We start from the raw sequence: 16,179 nt of genomic DNA on the forward strand, positions 1-16,179 counted from the left end.
TAAAGTCATTTTAAACCCCCTCCTCCTTTAAGTTGAGTTTAGTCTCTTGAAACTGTATTATGATTTTGTTTTACATGTAAACATTTGTTTCCAGTCTTCTTACTCACTCTCACTTGAATCCTGAATGTTTGATAAACTTATTCTGCTGTCCTTGTTGAAGGCAATGTATTGTGCTGAATACAAGTGTTTCTGTATGAGTGTGTGTGTCCTGGCTACCTCATGCTGGAGAAAATGAGCCCTGATGGTGTGTGTGCATGTGAGAGAGAAAGAGAGAGAACAGAGGGTGAGCTTTGGCCATCTGCTAGACTGTGTGAAGTCTGCTCCCTCTACATATTAATGTGTATGTGTTGCTTTTTTCCACTGCTGGAAGGAAGGGGACCTGACTGTTGTGCATGTTTTCATTGATTCCAAGGCTTGAAGGAACCATTGTGATCACCTAATCTGACCTTGTGTATAGCAGCACAGATGAGACAATGCCCACTCCCCCACCCACAATAATTCCTAGAGAAGATCTTTTAGAAAAACATCCAATCTGAAAAAATTGCCAGTGATGGAGAATCCACCACAACCCATGGTAAACTGTTACAATGATTAATTACTCTCATAGTTATGGACACCTGATTTTCAGTCTGATTTTGTCTAGCTTTAACTTCCAGTTATTGGATCATGTTAGACCTTTCTCTGCTGGATTGAAAAGCCCATGATTAAATATTTGTTCCCGATATAGATACCTATAGACTGTGATCAGGTCACCACTAAACTTTCTCTTTCTTAAGCTAAATAGATTTAACTTCTGGAGTCACATGTTTTCTAATCCTTTAATTCATTCTCATGGCTCTTCTTTGAACCCTCTCCAGTTTATCAACATCCTTCTTGAGTTGTGTCCATCAGAACTGAGCACAGGATTCCAGTAGCAGATGCACCAGTGCCTACTTGGAATTCCCATATATGCATCCAAGGATCACATTAGATCTTTTGGGCCACAGCATCACCCTGAGAGCTCATGTTCAGCTGATTCTCCACTAGTCTTTCCCAGAGTCATTAATTCCTAGGATACTGTCCCCCATTGTGTAAGCATGACCTACTTTCATGTGTCTGGATGTATACATTTACATTTAGCCATATTAATTGTGTGTGTGGTGTGTAAAACACGTCTGTGTGTGATTGCTGCTGCCAAGAGAGAAAAAAGGTACCCTGTTCAGTGTATATGTGCGTTTGTGTATATATATACGTGTCCTTTCTTCAGGAGAGAGCAAGACTGTGTGTGTGTGTTTGTCATTGCTACCCTCTTCTGAAGAAAATGAGACCTGTTTCTTTTGTGTGTATGTGTGTGTGCATATATCCCTGCTGCCCCATTCTGGAAGGAGTGAAACTTTGTGTGCGTGCATGCATGCACATTTGCATGCATGCTCTCCCCTTATGGAAGGAAGGAATCCTTGTGGGTGTGTTTTTGCTGTCCCCTTATGGAAGGAATGACACCTCATTAGTGTGTCGAGGTGGGGAGATTGATGGGGTGCAAACTGTTGTTGATGCATTAAGACAGCTCAGTTTTGGCCCAGTACTGGGCTGGTAGGTCATGCTGCATATCAGAATTAAGCAGAAATACCCGAGCTCTGAGGATGCCAGGCCTGGACCAGCAAGGACTTGCTGAGTATATCTACACTGCAATTAAAAATCTACCGCCGACCTGTGACAGCTGACTCGGGCTCAGAAGGCTAAGGTTATGGAGATGTTTAACAGGAGTGTAAACGTCTGAGCTAGGGCTGACGACCAGGCTCTAGGATCCTAAGAGATGAAAGGATCCCAGAGTTTGGGCTGCAGCCCAAACCAGAACATCTACACTGCAATGGAACAGCTCTACAAAGCCCGACTTGGCTTCACGGGACAGTCACGGGTTTCTAATTGCAGTGTAGACATACCCTACTAAGGCTGTGTGCCGTCCCAGGACTGGAACACCAGGGGGAGCTGCAGGTCACACCAGTGATGCATTGAAAGACCTGTGTGTGTGATGGGATGACTATGATGAGAATAGGGTCAGGATCCAGGGGAACTGTCAGCATTGTGTGTTTGGGGCAGGACAGTCAGGACAGAAGGGGTGGTAGCTCATAACTGTGGTGTATTGGTGGAGTGGGGAAGTAGTCTGGGGCAAGGAATAGTAGTGGTGTTGTGGGTCAGGACCAAAGCTGCCCAGAGGATTCAGGAAGCCGGGGGCAAAACAATTTTGGGGGACCCTTCCATAAAAAATGTAGCAATACTATAGAATACTATATTCTTGTGAGGGCCCCTGTGGGGCCCGAGACAAATAGCCCCACTTGCCTCTGCCCCCAGGAAGCCCTGGGAAGAATAAACATTTAAAAACCTTCCGCATCTCAACGCAAACCCAGTTTTGAGAAAACTTCTTTTCAAGTCACTTTTACAAGGTATCACTGCTTCTCAGCATCAGCTAGTGCTAAAAGGAACTAAAGATCATTAAAAGGATTAGACAAATATTTTCCGTCAAATTTTTTTTTGATTGAAAACTAGGATTTATTAAAAAGCAGAAAAAAATCATGGACAATGTCTGCTTTCCTTCAAAATGTGTTGTGTTTTTTTAATTGAAAAGCTGAAATTTTAGTCTGCCAAAACATGAACATGGTTTGTGGTTTCGGAAGTGAATGGCCAGATATTTGCTGCTTGCTGTGTTTGTTTAAAGAAACAAAAAAAAACATTCTGCTTAAAAAAAATCTCAAACTTTTGAAGCACCTCAGCTTGTGACCAAACACCTGAGCTCATCCAGTCAGAGATTTTTCCAGGTTTCTGATACCTTGCTGACTTCATTGACTCATATCTGTCTCCACAACTTTTAGTTCATTTAGCTTAGCCTTAGAACATAAGAATGGCCTTACTGGGTCAGACCAAAGGTCCATCCATCCAGCCCAGGATCCTGTCTACCAACAGTGGAGAATGACAAGTGCCCCAGAGGAAGTGAACCTAACAGGTAATGATCAAGTGATCTCTCTCCTGCCATCCCTTTCCATTCTCTGACAAACAGAAGCTAGGGACAACATTCCTTACCCATCCTGGCTAATAGCCATTAAAGGACTTAACCTCCATGAATGTATCTGTTTTCTAGAGACAGGCTCCACGGGGTCCCTCACAAACCGGAGATGGTTACTGTGGGTTTGTCTTTAATATAGCTTATGCACAAACTCCAGAACTGAGCATTTGAGCTTGTTCCAGAATCTGGAATGAGCCTATGTTGCGAAAACTGAAATGCTCAAAATAGAATATGCATGTGAATGGACACAGGGTGATAACATTAAATTAACCCAGAGGTTCTCAAACTGGGGGTCAGGACCCTTCAGGAGGTCATGAGGTTATTACTGGGTGTCACAAGCTGTCAGCCACCACCTCAAACCCCGCTTTGCCTCCAGCATTTATAATAGTGTTAAATATATTGAAAAGTGTTTTTAATTTTAAGGCAGGGGGGTCACACTCATAGGTTTGCTATGTGAAAGGGGTCGCCAGTGCAAAACATTGAGAACCACTGAATTAACCCCCCTGGAGCCTCGGGAAATGCAGGGGAGGGGGGACTCCCTTGGTAGGGTTGGGAAGGAGATAGGTGGTGTAGGATATTGCTCTTCTCATGTGATCCCTCCCTCACTGAAAAGATAACAGCTTGGCTCTTTGTGTTAAATAGCTGTCTGCAAGCCTCAAATTGGTAAAAGAGCTTTAGGGTAGGGAAGGCTGTGCCTCCTCAAGCAGCCTGGCCCTGCTCCCTATCAAGATCTAGACAGATGAGTGATTTATCACAGCAGCAGACTGGGAGTTGCTCTCCACAGCCCTGGCCTGAAATGTCCCAAAGGAAGAAGACAAGACATATGGTTGTTCTATGCCTAGTACAAACCTTCGTGCCCTTTGGTACCTGTAATACATGATGTCAGAACAAGGAGACAGAGATACACTGTGGTACCAGAAGAACAAGATAGAAAGCTGATTGGTTAAACGTAGCTTCAGATGACAAAACAGGTTGAGTATAAAAAGATGGTTTTAGGGGTATAACTTTGAGAGCACAGCCTCTGCGGAAGGTGTATGTAACAACGCTGCACAAGATGGCTTCCTAGACACTGGTTTCATGTTGAACTTTTGCCCTGTACTATATGATTATTAGTTTATAGCATGGGTTTCGGAGACTTCTCAAAAGTGGGGGGAGTCAGGGGCTCCCCAGCTCCGCTCTCACTCCTCATCTTTTCCGCGAGGCCCCACCCTGGCCAAGCCTGAAGCCAAAGCTGGGCCAGGTATTCCGCCCCCCGACTCGGGGAGGGGCCTAAAGCATCCCTGGTGTCTGAGCCCTACGCCGAGGGCAGGTGGAGAGTCTGCACCATCTCCCCACAACTGGCCTCGCAGCTCTTATCATGGCTGGGTTATGGCTCCGAGGCCCTCACTCAGCCGGAGAGAGCCGGGTCGAGGTTAGAGCCGCGTGGGCAGCTATAGAGAACTGATGAAGAGTCACAGACCCTCCAAGTGCCCTGGGCTGGGCAGGGAGCCTGCAGGGTGGTGACACAGGCAGGGGGACTATTTTCAGCCTCACCCCAACCCAGGCTGGACGGGGAGTCCACACGGCTCCCACAATTGCCTGGGCTCCCTGGTCAGGTTCCACCAGCTGCTGGCCTGGCCAGTGGGTGGGTCTTGGGGGGAAAAGAAGGGGAAGGAAGTGGGGTCTCTGGCCCTCCTAGCCCATTGCAGTGCCACTGGTTTATAGCAATCAACCTCGCTTGTTCCTGAGTTGGTCTCTTGAATCTATTTCCTACTGAACCAAAGTGTGATCAAGCAACTAACCGCACAATTTAGTCCCAGGTACTGGCAGAGGTGGAGGGAGGGGGACATGGGGCAGGGCTGGGACAGCAGGGTGTCTGTGGGTCAGGACTGAGGTGCAGCAGCAGCAGCAGAGCTATGTGTGTTGTGTATGTTAGCCCAGAAATGGGATAGAAGGCGGGGACTGCAATCAGCATTAATGGGCGTCAACAAAGCTTTAGGGGACATGGAGGAGCCCAGGGCTGGGACAGCAGGAAGCTGCAGATCGAGACTGAGGGACACTGGCAGAACTGTGGGGTGGGGACAGTGCAGGGCTGTGACAACTAGGGGACTATAGGATCAGGATTGAGGTGTGTGCATGTAGGCCCAGAGATGGAATAGCATTGTGGGTAGGGGCTGCGGGCTAGGACTGAGGGGCACTGGCTGAGATCTGTGTCTGTGTGGGCCCAGAGATGGAATAGCATTGTGGGTAGGGGCTGTGGGTCAGGACTGAGGGGCGCTGGCCGAGCCCCGTGTCTGTGTGGGCCCAGAGATGGAATAGCATTGTGGGTAGGGGCTGTGGGCTAGGACTGAGGGGCACTGGCAGCACGGGGTGTCATGGGCAGGAGAGCAAAGCCTGCCACAATCCAGGTACTTTGGCACTCTAGTCGGCGGAAGATCCCACCCCTAAAATGGCACCCCCAACAGAGGCAGCAGAAGGTCCCGCCCCTGAAATACTGCCACCGTCCATGGAGGCCGAACACCCGGCCACCGCAGTCGCCTCCCCCAAATGTCAGTGCCCTAGGCAACCGCCTAGGTCGCCTAATGGGTTGTGCTGGCCCTGGCTCCATGTTTGTGTGGGCCCAGAGATGGAATAGCATTGTGGGTAGGGGCTGTGAGTTAAGACTGAGGGGCACTGATATCAGTGGGTGTCATGGGCAGGACAGCAAAGCCTGTCACAATCCAGGTATTTAGGCTGATCTCTGTCATTGAGGCCTAGACACCTGGAACTGCCTTTCACTCACTGCACCTGGACCCTGCGCCTCGGCTAACCGAGTGGGAATCTCATTTGTTTACATGTCAGTTTCACTGCAATCCACCACCACCACCACCCCCCCACACACACCAGCCCACTGCATCCCCTAGCTAGGTGAGACTCTGGTGGAATTTATGAATGAAGGGATCACCCTTAACAGGAGCTGCTCAAACTGGCCTGACCCTTTTCACTTTACACAGCAGGGGGCTCCTTGCCATAGGAACAAACCTTCCCCTTCCTCTGTCTAACATTAATCAGTGGCTCTGACTTTTCTTTCTAATCAGCCCCAATGGGACTGCTGCCGTGACCTGCATTTCCCAATAGTGTTTCCATTCTAATGGCCTCCCTGAGACCCATTAAAATGACAAGTAACTTTGTTTCTGCCACTGGCCCTTAACTCCATGAGGGGTTTGTCAGATCCCCAGGCAGTGCCCAGGTCTCAGCTGGGCATAACATTTCTCAGAGTGTTGATTAAGATATGAGGTGTTATAATGACCTCCATGTTCTCCTGCAAATCCATATAGAGCCACAGGTGCTGCGTGGCTAGTTGGAGAGATTTCTCTTTAGTAGCTGTGTTGCTAAAGGGGAAGATTTTAACGAGCACATAACAAAGCAAAGTTTTTTTATTTAATTATTATTTTTATCCTAAACAAAAGTCAATGAAATTAACATGTTTCAAATGGCACTGCCCAGGGTTCCTTCATGCTGGGGGTCTGTCACTGCAGGTCTGCTATCAGACCTATAAAAACAGCTGCATCCTTAAGGTCAAGCACTTTACAGCCTATGGACCGTTTGTTCATTGCCACTTGTCTGGTCAGCCACCAGGGACTGAGAAAGCCCTTGTTACAGCCTATCCCCTTGCCACTGCTGCCCTTAGCAGAGTGTTACAGTCCCACTGCAAGCCTCTTTCCAGCTCCAATTCTCACCTGCTTTGCCTGTGACATTAGTTGCCCTCAGAGTCAGAAGGAATATCCTTTAGCTACCAAAAATCATGATATATTTTTAAATTAAATTTAATGTCCATGACTGTGAAATGTACCCGCATAGCAACCCCTGCCTACACCATTCATGATTTTATAAACCTCTATCAGGTGCTGTCTTAGTACTCTCCTTTCCTAGCTGAATAGTCCCAGTATTTTTCTCTCTCCTCCTACTGAAGCTGTTCCATACCCCTAATTATTTTGACCTTCTCTGTATCTTTTCCAATTCTAATATATCTTTCTGGAGATGGGGCAACTAGAACCGTAAAGGTAAAGTTCACTTTTTTGACTGCTGCTGCACTTTGAGTTGATGTTTTCAAAGAACTATCTACAATGACTCCAAGGTCTCTTTCTTGAGTGGAAACAACTAATTTAGACTCCATCATTTTAAATGTATAGTTGGGATTATGTTTTCCAAAGCGCATTACTTTGCATTTATCAACATTGAATTTCATCTGCCATTTTGTTGCCCAGTCACTCAATTTAGTGAGATCCCTTTGTAACTCTTTGCAGTCAGCTTTGGATTTAACTATCTTGAATAATTTTGTATCATTTGCAAACTTTGCCATCTTACTGTTTACTCTTTTTACCAAATTGTTGATGAATATGCTAAACAGCACCGGTTCCAGTACAGACCCTGCTACTTACCTCTCTCCATTGTGAAAACTGGCCACTTATTCCTACCCATTGTTTCCTGTCTTTTAGCCAGTTATCGATTCTGAGAGTTTGGTTAGATGTTGATAGATGTTTGGCTGTGTGTGTGTGTTCCCTCTGTTTGCCACCCTAGACCTGTGCAGACAGCTGGCACAGGAGACCTTGAGCGAACTGCCCAAATGACCACAAGATCCATTAAGGGATGAAGGCTCCCAGCCAGGTTTATTGTCAATGAAGCACGGTACTAGTATCCCTTAGACTCTACCGGACCACTAATACATGTATACCCATAACAATGGATCAGCTCAGTGAATGGCAGGACTTTCCATTCCTCCCATGCCAGACAATAATAACCCCTTTGAGGTACATTTTTATACCCAATACGAACAAGTTAGTACTGCGCCTCTGACATAGTTAGCTACTGCCCCCTGGCTAGTTATCACTCATCACCTTGCACATGTGTTTGCATAAGTACTCTCTAACTAGCACTTTTTAGGAATGTGTATTTCTGCAATATGAGCCCTGTTCTTGCCAAATTCTGTAAACCTGCAAGCAAGCAGAGCCTGACTTTTGCTAACTTTGCTTTGTATTAGAAAAGCTTGCCTACTACTTTAACTCAGGACTTTTACCACGCCTCTGATACAAGGGCATATATCTTAGGCTCCCTTTCTACTACAGAGAGGACCTTCCCTCTTATCCCGTGACATCTTACTTTGCTTAAGAGACTTTGGTGAGCGAACTTGTCAAAGGGTTTCTGAAAATACAAGCACACTATATCCACAGGATCACCCTTGTCCACATGTTTGCTGACACCTCAAAGCATTCTAACAGATTGGTGAGGCATTATTTCCATGTACAAAAGCCATGTTGTTTCTTTCTTAATAAATCACGTTCATCTCTGTGTTTGAGAATTCTGTTCTTTACTGTTTCAATCAATTTGCCTGGTGTTGAAGTTAGACTTACTAGCCTGTAATTACCAGGATTGACTCTGGAGCTGCTTTTTAAAAATTGGCATCACATTAGCTACCTTCCACTGAAGCAGAGCTCTCTGTAACCTCGAAAGCTTGTCTCTTATACCAATAGAAGTTGGACCAGTGAAAAATATTACCTTGCCCTGTATAGATGGGCAGTTAGACAGATGGATAGATAATTGGGTGGACAAAAAGCAGAAGGAGGAAAAATGGACAGACATCTTGATGGATAGACAAAAAACAAGACAGACAATTAGGTGGATTGGTAAATGATTATACAGATGAATAATTAAATGGATAGTTAGATGGACTGATAGATAATTAGAGAGAGCAGTGGGAATACAAGCTCACTTACTCACACATACACACACTCATGCTCCCATCAGGCAATGTGTTTCAAAAGTGACCCAAAGGAGATAATTTGTATGGGCCAGAACCCAGAAGTTAGTTGACATGCCACGTCTGTCTTCCCTTAATGTGACTTCTGAGCCCACCAGTAAATAGGGTAATTGATATCATACACAGTATTGTAGTTTTCATGTGGCTTCCTGTCAAGTTCTTCTGCTTCTTAGCATATGCTACCTTAGGGAGCATGTGATCAAGATTCTTCACCAAATTTGGTCCAATGATTGGATCATTTTCTTCTCCAGTCTGAGGCCAGGTAGTGCAACATGAATGCTGATCCATGTCCCCTCCTGTCAACTCATAACTAGTGACTGATCCGGGCTGTGAAACTCAGTCCCGGGGCCTGAGACTCACCATATTTATTGACATTCTTCAGATCCGAGGTTTTCCTCTTAGATCCTGGAGTCCAGGAAGCCTGTTTCTGCTGGGAATTAGACCAGAACCACTAAGAAATTCACAAAGAGGCCAGGACAGAGCTGTAAGATAGACAGTGACACTATCCAAGTGCTGCCAGGTATGCATATGGCCTCACTGATATATCAGGCCATGGTGCACTTAACATCAGTGATTTGCAGTGGTGGTACTGTGGAGCACAGTTCTGCCTGGACATCAGTGCTCCAAGGAATCAACTAAGGAGTAATGTGGAACTTCAGGACATAGCTTCAGCTGGTGAGAAAGGGTGGAACTCAGTTGACTTTCAGAGCTACATTCGTATCCACCAGCTGAGAACCTGGCTTTAGTTGTCCATGCTACGCAGCAGATCACAGTTCACACACACAGAGCAGGCAATATATTCATGCACACACACATATTAACCAAGCATTCATTCATTTATACATATACACACAAACAGGTGTATGCACACACACACATGGGCACAGTGCAGATCCACACAACGTATATACTGCAGACACACATATGGAGGTACATACATACAGATTCAAACCCTGAAATGCACGCGCTCAAACACAGCCATTCAAACACAATGCATGCACACTATCTCTATTTGTCTGTCTAAGGCATAAGCATACGTACATAGAAAATCACTCTGATACATAAACCATCAAATACACACCTGTCCTTTCAGTAAGATATAGAAAGGCTGATTTTCTCACCCACACATTCACATTAATTCGCATATGTAGTCTTATGATTTAATTCTCCATTCAGATTTGTTTACGAAAGTGTAACGGTGGTCACACCAACAGATTTCCTCCTGGTTATGCTAACTAAAGCAAATGCACATAAAGGTATATGCTGTAAACCTAAAAAAACTTCCACACTTGCCTACCTCTCACCCTCTGCTGCCCATAGTGCCCATTATACAATATAGCCGCCTCTTCCCCACCCCCACCCTCTGCTGCCCCAGTGCCCATTATACATATAGCCGCCCCTTCCCCATCCCCACCTCTGCTGCCCCAGTGCCCATTATACAGCACAGCCGCCCCTTCCCCACCCCCACCCTCTGCTGCCCCCTAGTGCCCATTATACAGTATAGTTCCCCCAGAGATGAACAGTGAAGTGGCAACATTTGCAGATAATAAAAAAATACTTATGATAGTTAAATCCAAAGCTGTCTGCAAATAGTTACAAAGGGATCTCACTAAAATTCAGGGACCAGGCAACAAAATAATAGATGAAATTCAGGGTATATAAGTGCAATGTAATGCACATTGAAAAAAATAACTCCAGCTGTACATGCATGGGGAGGAGGGATAGCTCAGTGGTTTGAGCAGTGGCCTGTTAAACCCACAGTTGTGAGTTTAATCCTTGAGGCAGTCATTTAGGAATCTGGGGCAAAAAAAATAGTTGGGGATTGGTCCTGTTTTGAGCAGGGAGTTGGACTAGATGACCTCCTGAGTCCCTTTCAACCCTGATATTCTATGATACAAAATGATGGGATTTATATTAGATGTTATCTCTTGAGAAAGAGATCTTGGACTCTGTGACAAAGTGGGAATGTTACTAATATTTTCTCTGAATACTGTGTGGGTGCCTCAGTTTCCCCTATGCATTTTTTAAGTATCTACATGGTGGGATAAGGGACTGTGACTGTTGCAAAGCCCTAGAGCGGCAGGGGTCTGCACAGAGAATGTTGGCCACCCTGACTCCTGGCAACTCATGGCCTGGCCCCCTCCCCCGCAAGCTGCCAACCTAGGATGTTGGAGAACAAAGAGATCAGGTGGTCTCCTTGCCCAGAAAAGAGACAAAGGCCAGCTGAAAATATGGATTGCACGGTAAACTGGATGCAAGCAATTAATAATATATGATTTAATATGGTTAAATGTAAATGTATACCCACAGGAAGAAAGGATGCAGGCCTTACTCACAGGATTGGGGACTATAATCTAAGAAGCAGTGACTCAGAAAATGGTTTGAGGGCCATGGCACATAACCAGCAGAACATGAGCTCCCAGTGAGATCCTGTGGAGTAAAGGTCTAATGCAATGCTTGGATGCATAAACAGGGGAATCTCATGAAGGAGTAGAGAGGTTATTTCGTCTGTGTATTTGGAACTGGTGCAAACATTGCTGGAATCCTGTGTCCAGTTCTGGTATATGCAGTTCAAGAAAGATATTGATCAACAGGAAAGGGTTCAGAGAAGCACCACAAGAACAACTGAAGGTTTAGAAAACACGCCCTAAAGTGATAGACTCAAAGAGCTCAATCTAGTTAGTTTAACAAAGAGCAAGTTAAGGGCTGACTTAATCAAAGTCTCTAAATTCCTAGATGGGGTACAAATATTTATAATGGACTCTTCAGTCTGGCAGAGAAAGTTCTAACACAATCCAGTGGCTGGAAGTTGAAGTTAGACAAATTCAGACTGGGCATAAGGTGTTAATTTTTACAATGAGTATAATTAATTATTGGAACAATTTACCAAGGTGTGTGGCAGGGATTTTTAAATGAAGATTGGATATTTTCTAAAAAAAAGTGCAGTAGGAATTATTTTGGAGAGTCCAGACTAGATGATCACAATGGCCTCTTCTGACCTTGGAATCCATGAATCTATGGATTCTGTACTGGTGCTTTCCCCTGTTACAAGAGTGCTTAGTAGCTATATATCTGTAAATGGTGATTAGATCAGGTGCTAGTGGATTGCGCTTAAGTATATGCGGCATAAATCTTTACTATTCTAGGACCCATAAAACTCACATATGTGACTTCTTTTGGGAGCTCTGTATCTGTGTCCAGCAACTGGGAGGGGTCAAATTATGGTATTTATCATTATTTCACAGAAGGGGAAAATGAGGCTGAGGGAGGGGGCTGGCGTAACACATTGAAGTTCACAGTGCAAGAAGCACTTGGGAAAGACAGGGCTAGTATGCTCGTTTCCTATGCTTTAACCAGGAGACCAGCCTGACTTAGCAGAATGTGTTACAAACCCTAGGAAAGTCTGTGACATTCTGCTGGGTTCACATGTCCCCAGAGGGATGGGGAGATAAGGGTGGAGTACAAAGCAGTTCCCCTCATGCGATCCTTTGGAGCTACCTTTCATGAGGAAGGTAGGTAGAGGGTAAAGACAGTTGGATGGTGATGGAAAGAGATTCTAACCGATGTAGAGATCTACAGACTTTGAGAGAGTTGTCTAGTTGTGGAGTGGCAGATTCTCCTTTATATGGACTACCCTGCACACCACTCTAGCAGTGTACCAGGTTCATAAACGTGAAGTGATGATCACTGAGACTTTAAATCCGCTTGACACTGCTACAGTGGCATAAAATTACTGTCACAGAAATGAGAATCACCTATGAAATCTTCCTCCAATGTGTATATATATATATATGTATTTGGGGAAAGCAAGATATGCCATCCTATAATGCACCACGTAGCAGCAGTCAAGGCTGCTGTATGTCTTCTGGAGAGAAAAAGTTTGGGAATGAAGGGAGTTTATATTGACAAGCTCCATCAACACAGCTGGTAAGACAGATCCACTAGCCAAACACATCTGAAATTGTAAGAGAAAGTAACTGTATTGTGAAATAACTTCACCTTTCAGGGCAATACGACCCAGCTGGAAATTGCCACTGTCGTTCTAAACGTCTGGCTGATTAAGGTACAGCTCAAATTTATTTTTTAATATAGTTTGTAGTCTAGGAAATAGCGTTCATTTTAAATTGTGTACCTAATAAAGTTAGTTGGGTTTTTTTCATCTAATATTTAGAGAACATAAGCACATAACATCAGAATGGCCATGCTGGGTCAGACCAAAGATCCACCTAGCCCAGGATCATGTCTTCTGACAGTGGCCAATGCCAGGTACCCCAGAAGGAATTAACAGAATAGGTAATCATCAAGTGATCATCCTCTGTCACCTATTCCCAGCTTCCAGAAAATGGAGGCTAGGGATACCATCCCTTGCTAATAGCCATTGATGGACATATACTCCATAAAGACATTTTAATTTTCATCCAAAATTTTAATGTATTTTTTCATTGAAAAAATGATTTTTTTTGTTTAAAAACATTCAGTTTTAAATTAAAACATTTGTTTGACAGGATTATTGGTCTAGTGGATGGGGGGAAGCTGTTGATGTGATATATCTTGATGTAAGTCAGGTTTTGACACAAAGTACAGAAATGTGGTCTAGATGAAATTACTATCAGGTAGGTACACAAAAGTGTAGTTATGAATGGTTTACTGTTGCACTGGGATGGCGTACATAGTGGAGCCCTGCCGGGCTCAGTCCTGGGTCCAGTCCTGTCCAATATTTTCATTAATAGGTTGGATAATTAAATGGAGTCTATGCTTAATAAAACTGTAGATGACGCCGAGCTAGAAAGGGTTTCAAGCACTTTGGAGGATAGGATTAGAATTCAAAACAACCCTGAAAAATTAGAGAACTGGTCAACAATCAGCAAGATGAAATTCAAGTAAGATAAGTGCAATTTACTACACTTAGGAAGGGAAAATCGAATGCAAATCTACAAAATGGAGGATAACTGTCTAGGTGGTCATACTGCTGAAAAGTATCTGGGGGGTATAGTGAACCCCTTATTGATTATGAGTCAGCAATGTGATGCAACTGCATAAAAGGGCAATATAATTTGGAGGTATACTCTATGATTCTGTGATACAAACAGGAGTGTGGCAAGTAAGACAGGAGAAGTAATTGTTCCACTTTACTTTGCAGTGGTGATGCCTGAGCTGGATTACTGTGTTTATTTCTGGGAGCCACACATTAGGAAAGATGTGGACCCGCTGGATGGAGTCCAGAGGAAAGCAACAAAAATGATGAAAGCTTTAGGAAACTTGACCTATAAGGAAAGCTTAAAAAAACAGGGCGTGTTTAATCATGAAGAAAGAAGTCTTGGTGGAGGAGCAGGGAAATCTTATAACAATCATCAAATATATTAGGGTCATTGTCAAGAGGATAGGGATCAATTGTTTGCCATGCCCGCTGAAGTTATGACAGGAAATAATGGGCTTTATCTGCAGAAAAGGATATTTAGGTTAGATATTAGGATAAACTTTTGAACTCTAAGGGTAGTTAAGATCTGGAACAAGTTTCCAAGGGGGGCTGTAGAATCCCCATCACTGGAAATTTGTTTAAATAGGTTCAACCAGAAATTGAAGTTTTCTGTTTACGAAGATCCCACTTTTTAAGTGAAAATATTTTTTGCTAAAGTCTCTAATCCCTCAAAAATGTTTAAATGGAAATATTCCAGGGGGTGCTAATAAATTAATCTCTTGGATTTACTGGTTTAGTAATTAAGATGGGGCAAATAGAGAAGAATTTATATATTTCTTCTTCTGTAAATGAATATGAACAGCAATATTGGGTCAGACCAATGGTCCATGTAGCCCAGTATCCTGTCTTCTGATAGTGGCCAGTGCCCTATGTTTCAGAGAGAATGAACAGAACAGAGCCATGTGGAGTGATCAACCCCATTTGTCCAGTTCCATCTTCTGGCGACCGGAGGTTTCACGATGTCTATATCTGAGATCAGGGCACAGGGCACAGAATTAGGAATCTGAACTCTTGTGTTCTATGCCCAGTTGTCTCTCAGATTTGGACAAATCACTTCACCTCCATGACTCCCCTGGAAGGGAAAAAAATTTGTTGGGAAGCGTTGCAGACCAAGCTGGATAAGCAAGAGTCTCCAACTGGTGATTAAGAGAAAGCAGAAAGCCTACAAGAAATGGAAGATGGTATCCATCAGTAAGGAAGGCTACCTCTTGGAAGTCAGAAAGGGATAAAGTAAAAACTGCCAATATCCAAGCAGAGTGGGACATTGCAAAGGGAATTAAAACCAGTAGTAAAAGGTTCAATTGCCATATAAATAAAAAGAAAACAAGGAAAGAAGTTGGACTGCTAAGCACTGAGGATGGGATAAAGATCAAAGATGATTTAAGCATGGCCTTACACCTAAAAAAGTACTTTGCCTCAGTTTTTAATAAGGCTAATGGAGAATTTAAGAGTAGTGGCAGAGTGGCTAATGGGAATGAGCATATGGAGATAAAATTTCCATGTCTGAAGTGGAAATCAAATTTAAACAGCTTAATGGACTAAATCGGGGGCAGGAGGAAGGGTATCATCTCCATCCAACAATGTTAAAGGAATTGATATATAAAATTGCAAGCCCAATAGCAAGGCTCTTTAATGAAGCTGTAAACTTGGGGGATGTAACCTATGAGTGAAAAAATTGCTAATATAGCTCCTATTTTTAAAAATACAAAAAAATGACCTAGGAAGCTACAAATCTGTTAGTTTGACCTTAATTGTATGCAAGGTATTGGAACAAATTTTGAAAGCAAAAGCAGTTAAAGACATAGAGGTTAATTGTAATTGGGACAAAATACAACATGGTTTTAAAAAAGTTTAATCATGGCAGACCAAAGTCACCTCTTTCCTTGAGAAACCAACTGATACTTTAGACAAAAGAAATGCAGTAGATCTGCGCAACCTGTATTTCTGTAAGGCATTTGATACAGTTCCACACAGGAAATTCTTAGTTAAATGGGAGAAGATGGGGATTATTATGAGAATTGAAAAGCGGATAAGGAACCACTTAAAGAGGAGACTACAGCATGTCATAGTGAAAGGTGAACTGTCAGGCTAGAGCGAGGTTACTAGCGGAGTTCCAATCTTATTTAACATGTTTAATACTGACCTTGGCACAAAAAGTGGGAGTGTGCTAATAAAATTTGTTGAGGACATAAAGTTGGAAGGTATTGCCCATACAGAGGAGGACCAGAATATCATACAAGATCTGGACAACCTTGTAGAGTGGAATAATAGTTGGCTGGAATGATTATCCCTTGAGTGGGATGATTTAGTTGATGTTGGTCCTACTTTGAGCAGGGGATTGGACTAGATACCTCCTGAGGTCTCTTCCAACCCTATTATTCTATTATT

This window comes from Gopherus evgoodei, chromosome 21 (genome assembly GCF_007399415.2).
Source record: "Gopherus evgoodei ecotype Sinaloan lineage chromosome 21, rGopEvg1_v1.p, whole genome shotgun sequence".
Lineage (NCBI taxonomy): Eukaryota > Metazoa > Chordata > Testudines > Testudinidae > Gopherus > Gopherus evgoodei.